The following is a 6,594-nucleotide window of genomic DNA, read 5'->3' on the forward strand; positions in this document are numbered from 1 at the left end:
CTTGGTCCAAAGGAAGAAGCCACGTATCTCCCTGGCTTCCATGCCTGCTTTTCCATAGCAATTTTGCCTCCCAGCGTATCATGCCCAGCTCCTTTTGTAACCATTCCTCCAGCTCCTGTTGGATGTCCACCCTTCATGGTTCTCATGTGTCCTGTCCCGTTGAGGCAGATGAGCTCATTGCAGGGTAAACTTAAATGAGGATGGTGATCTCCAGGTCCAGAAGATAGAAAATCAAAGACATGCAACAAAACAAGGTGTTTTTGAGGGAGAAACTGAAGATTGCCATAGCCTGTAATTATCTGGTGGCAGCCTTTGGACAGGCAGTTTTGTCACTCTGCTCAGCTTCTCGTTGCTCTAACAAGGGATAAGGAACTCGACTGATCTTTGAAAAGCCTTCAGTAAGTGCTACGTTTTTCTTTCATGTTCTGGATGTCCCTGCTGCAGCACACATACATCAAACCCTGTCTGTAAAGGAGTAATTAAATGGCACTGCTAAAGGGATATCATATGATGGGCCTGATTACAGCTCACCCAGAAATGTCTTCCCAAGTCTCAGGCTCTTTGACGTGATTCTCCCCCCTTTCTCTGAATTTCTTCCAGCATTAATTTCAGCCAGTCCTGGGATTATTTGAAAAAGGGCCTTGGGGGACTTGTTCAAAGGCACTGCCACCACGGACGACTTTGCTTTCTGAACAGAAGCATTTCACTCCTATCTGTCTGGACATATGAGCTGCTCAGCACTGCTTCATTAGGCAAGTTATTTTTAAATTCCCAGAAAGAGCAAAACATTGAGAGAGGAATTAGCATTTGCCGTTGAAACAGCTGCCAAACAGAACAGGCAGAAGGCACTCCGGGTCCCCCCTGCTATCCCTGGGATTAACCAGGCACCAGTACCCCGTCACTGACACACTCTCAAACCTCACAGGAGACGTCAGAAATCACACCCCAAGATAAGGATTGATAAGGGACCATCAGAACTCTGTTTGGGATGTAAGAGGGTGACCATCAACACTGAATAAGAAAAAAATCTTGGAAATCTCTCTCTTCGTCCAGCTGCATTCTGTGTTACCCACTTTTTCTTTCCCGAATTTTTCACTTAAGGATTTTAACTCCATTCTGGTTTCTCCACACAAATGAATGAAGCAATAAAGCCTGCCCAGAGTCCTTGCTTCCCCTAAACACCAAGACCCAGTGGGCACCCGACACTTTCCAAATGCCAAGCGACAGCAATAAAGCCAATGCTGCTTGATTGTGTTCTCGATCTGCAATGTGTTTAAGTTTCCCTGTGGCTGATGGTGCTCTTACCGGCCAGAGTTAAAGAGAAATGAATTGTCTGAGGCAGGTTTTGGTGGCTGTTTGCAAACACTGATAGCCCTGCAGCTGGTGCTGCTGAGGGCAGCCAGGATTCACACTGATAATGCTAATAATGTAAAAAAAAAGTGTTGAATATGGGTTGGTCCTGGGAAGGGGGGGTAGGTTAGGTAAAAATAGCCTTTTCACCTCCCTGGGAGCACACAGGCAGCACAGCCAAGGCATGTGCAGGTTGTGCTGCCTGGTTCACCCCTCCCTTCACCCCAGCCTGCAGCCACAGGGTTTCTGTATTTATTCAGAACGAATCTAGCAGGAGCTGTTCTCATAACCTGCTCCCAATTCCTGCCTAATGAAGGCCGCCGGATTCCACTGAATTAATGCTTGTTCAAACTAGAGTGTTTCCTTTGGAAAAGAAAATTATCTCATTAAGTATTTCCAGCGATTCTTCAGTGACAGGCACTCTGCCACAGTCGGCAAACTGCGTGTGGATTGTTCCAGTGGACAGCTTTCCCCAGTCCTAAAAATACACAGTGACCTGTATTGATGTCCAGCTACCAAACACCACTCTGCCAGATAAATCACAGAATCACAGAATGGTTTGGGTTGGAAGGGACTGTAAAGATCATTTCATTCCAATCCCCCTGCCATGGGCAGGGACACCATCCAGTATCCCAGGTTGCTTCAAGCCCCATCCAACCTGGCCCTGAACAATTCCAGGGCAGCCACAAGCTCTCAGGCTGTGCCAGGGCCTCACCACCCTTTAGAGTTAAAACTGCCATGTGCCTTCCCAGAGACTGCACTTTAAATGTCCCTTCACCTTTTATTTCTTAGTAAACTATGTTCTTTGGGTGTTTTCTCACCAAGGTGTGTTTTCCAGCCCTCAGGGAAGTCTTCCTGGAGCCCACACAGAGGTAATAAAACCTTTCTTGTCTTCCTTGGTGCCTCCGTTTGTGGTTCCTTGGAAGCATTGGCTCCTCTTGGCAGAGCATCTCATTAGGAGTTCATCTTCAGCTGATTATTCCTCTTCTGAGTCACTGCTTTCCATGACTTTGTCACCTACCTCTTAGTCCAGCTGCTGCTCTATTCTTAGGCTAACGACTTTACATCTGGTGGCACGAAAAACATGTTGTTTATTTAAACTCAGCTCATTAAGTGATCCAGATTAGGTTTGGTATTGGCGACCTGCCCCAACTTCTGTGCAGCTGCAGATCACCAGTAATGATTTGGCATTTTCCTGCAGGTCAGCGATCACACATTAAGTGGTGTGGGGTCAAGATCCAACAGGAAGGGAGCTCTGCTGTGTTCAGTGTTCTGCTTACAATTACACTTGGAGACCTATCAGTTAGTTTTCAGTCCAATTAATGTTTGTCATATTGACACATCGTTTCTTTTTCTCAGTGAAAGACACGATCTGGTGTCTTACTGATGGAAGGTTTCTTTACTACTGTAAACTATGACATTAAGGAAAATATCTGGTTAACAGGACAAAGCCTACTTTTCATAATATTACAGTATCTCCTTGAAATTACTTATTGGCTTATTATTTGTTACTCTTTCTTAGGTGTCCTAGCTAACAGAATGTCCAGGAATATCTGCCATTAACCTTTTAGGAGACAAACGGCTGGAACAGATTTCCTGTGGCCTCTTCCCTGGCAGCTGTCCCCTATGAGGGGCCAAGTGCCCTCTCCTGTTTCCCGGCTGTGCCCAGGGCTGCACCCCAGCCACGCTCCGTGGGGGCAGAGTCCCTGTTATTGTCCAGGGCTGGGCAAACCTTTGGATCTGTGGTGTCAAATCCAGCGGCCCCACACTCTGCCCCACACTCTGCCACCGGGATGTCCCCAAACCCCACCCGCCCGTTCTGATTTCCAGCTCTCTCCTGTGAGAGCTCAGCACAGCTGGGTGGGAGCACCAAACCCAGGGGCTCGGCAACACCGAGGAGACTCGGTTTGCTGTGAACAGAGGAAAAAGGGAAAGAGCTTCAAGTGTTTTAGTGCTTACAAGTGTTCACCTGCACGGGGGTGGGCCTGTCCCTTTGGGACTGTCCCTTCCACTGCAGCCCCTCGCCCCTGAGCCCTTTGTCAGTGTGTCACCACCTGGTGCTGTGTTTGTGCTGCTCCTTGGAGGGGAGGCGATGGAACAGGGCCTGCGGGACTGCTGCAGATCCATCCGCATCGGGAAAATCCTGATCCAGAGCGACGAGGAGACCCAGCGAGCCAAAGTGTACTACGCCAAGTTCCCCCCAGACATCTACAGGAGGAAAGTGCTGCTCATGTACCCAATCCTGAGTGAGTGTCTGCCACCAGCACGGACAGCCAGCCTCCTCTGAACGCCGAGTGCCCGCATTGAAAGGAAAATTTCCACATTTCAGGGGCTTTGATTGGGTTTTCTGCTTGGTTTAGGTGACAGAGGAGGGAATTTATCAGGCTGTGCCAGGGCACACATTACTCAGCTGCACCAGTGTGAATGCAGAGCAAATCCTTTGGGCATGGCTGCGTTTGGGAGAAAGGCTGAGATTAAGACTGGATATAAATTGAATTTTTAAAGTTTTGCCATGAGAAAAGACTCAAACAGTGTTTTTCTCACACTACAAAAATATGGGTTTGGACTAATATTGTAGTCCTAGAAGCAAATTATTTTAAAATTAAATAAAGTTAATGCTAGCCAAAAAGAAAGTTAATCTGGTAAACACAGTAAGGAGTTTGTCGAGATGAGGTAACTTTTCCAGCCTAGGATTTTATTCTGTCCTACCTACAGAGCTTTTAATTTCCATTTGACTATTTTAGATGAGCTTTCTTGCCTCAGGGTTTTAATAAAATCCACCAACTTCTGTGCTTAAAATCTTGCGGAGTTCGCTTTTTCAGAATAGAGATGAAGTTCCTTCATCAGGAGACAAGTTTTCTACACCTGGTACCTGCAGAGGTGAGAGTTTTCCAGAGAGGAAGGACAGAATCACCATTCAATTGCACGTGGATATTCTTGGACGGCCTGGGACAATTTTGTCAACTAGAAGGAAAAATAAAATCTCACTTTTTCCCACTCGGCTTTGGTTAGTTCTGGCCTGAACAGGGCTCAGGTGCAGTGACAAAGCACTCTGGTGACATGAACAAGCACCTCCATGTCGGGGTTGTATAAATTGCAACACTCTGCATTAACTACCTCATCTTCTATAGCCTGAATTTTTTGGCTGCAACTGGATTTATAGCACCTAACTAGGTACTGACAGTAAACACGAGAGAAATCCTTTGGGATTAAGCACATTCAGCAGAAGTTCACACATCCTGCATTTATCGAAGACTTTGTAGGTAACTCTGTCAGAAGCTACAGAAAGACAAAGTCAATTTAAAGAGTAAACAGCAGCCCAGCTGTAAGCCCAGGTAGCTGGAGAAAATCAGAATTCCTGCGTTTACACCGCCCAGCTGGCTTAATCTGCCTGCTCAGTTCCTGCCTCTGCCTCTACTTCGAGTATACAAGGATCTGAGTTTGGTGGGTCTTTTATTTTTAATTTTTTTGCTCAGGTTTAGAAGCTCCCAAGAGATTCAGCTTTTCCTCACCTCACTGCATTTGGATTATTACTTAGCTATATTATGAACAAGCTATTTTACTATCTTTTTAGAAAAAAAAAATAAACCACCATTTTTTTCATCTATCACTACATACCTAATAAGCAGTTTTTAAAACCCTGGGGGATTTAAAGCAAATTTATTTACCCTCATTGAAGGAAATGACATTAAACTTACCATGGAAAAGTACTGCAATTCTCTTTTGCTATACATACAGTAGCAAATTGAAAACACTTAGGTAGGAATTACACCATGCTTTTGCTGTAGATTTTGGATTTTTCCCTATACTGCAAAGTTCTCTATGTAAATGTATTTTCCCCTACAAGCTTTTTGAAATATGCTGCTACACCGATCCTAATTTTGTCAAAGCTGCTAAGGAGATGTGTGTGCACAGGTCATTAATTGTTATTAATGTCAAGTGGATACTGAAATCCATTAAGTGGTTTTAAAAAATCAGAGCTTATTCTGTACCTGATCAACTGTGTGAGGGCATTTGCAAATGAATCCACCAAATCACACCGAGGGAGAGACTTTCCCTCAGCTGTGTGGGAGAGAGCTTTCCTCAGCTGTCTGCCCTGGACCTCAGCTCCACATTTTTACAGCTAAGGAAGGTGTGAATCAGCAGGATCCAGCTGCCATCTCTGCTCCTCGCGGTGTTCATCTCCCAGCAAACTGGCAAATGTCTACCTGAAGAGCCTGAGCTCACCCACAGACGTGAAGAATAATGTTTTATTCCTCTGTTGCTTTGCCATTTGATGATTTTCAAAACTTTTGTTAAGGTTAATCAAGTAAACATAGTTTGTTGAGGGGGAAACAAACAAACAAAATGACGTGTCAGACGTGAGGAGACTGTTCCAGGAGCATAAACCATCATCTTATTCCTCCATCCAAACAGAATATGCTCCACGTCCCGTTTGCTCAATAATCCCTAATATTTTGCTGCTTAGGTTACTGGTGTCTAACAAAGCCACTTTTATCCTGCTCTGACCTTGCCTGGTATCCAGAAAAGGTGGGGAGAAAAGGCAGGATTCTCTTTCAGGCATAATCAGTCTGTGGCAGTCCCCTCACCTCTGATTTCCTTTGAGGTGACACTGAGGAATGTCCTGCTGCTGTGCTAATTGCCAATACTCACGCTGGTGGCTGCCTTATCAATTGTGGGCACAAGGCTTTCCACGATAAACTGGATCAATTGTGTGCCCATCATCTGCTCCCTGAATTATCCACGTTTGACAACGGAATGGATTTTTTGCCAGCTTCAAAGGTGCCTGTCAAATATAAAAGTGTGCCCACACACTCAGCCAAGGCGTCTCTGTTTGGGGGATACAGTTTCTCCAGCCACTGGAATCTGTAGGGGTTGGAGCACTGCCTACATAAAAAGATCCATTTGTCGTGCGTCAGGAGCAAGGCAACTTTTCCCCATAACAAATATTTTGGTGCATTAGAATAGCAAAACTGCTTCGTGACATTAAATTTACTCATCTTGTTTGTTTGTTTGTTTGTTTGTTTGTTTAATTCTACTTACATTGAACAGTCAAAGCAGAACTGTTAGGGCATGGTTTGACCCTGCAGTAAATCTAACTCCAGTTGCAGCAACGATGCAAAGGACTGATCTGATTTAAACTCACTCTCTCAACCCCAATTTACTTTTAAAAACCTGAAAGGTGAACATTCTGCAAGTAAGTTTAATGCTGTGTTAGGTGTTACCTCTCCATCACTCCAACTG

The sequence above is a fragment of the Corvus hawaiiensis genome, chromosome 14 (assembly GCF_020740725.1).
Source record: "Corvus hawaiiensis isolate bCorHaw1 chromosome 14, bCorHaw1.pri.cur, whole genome shotgun sequence".
In the NCBI taxonomy this organism is placed as follows: Eukaryota; Metazoa; Chordata; class Aves; order Passeriformes; family Corvidae; genus Corvus; species Corvus hawaiiensis.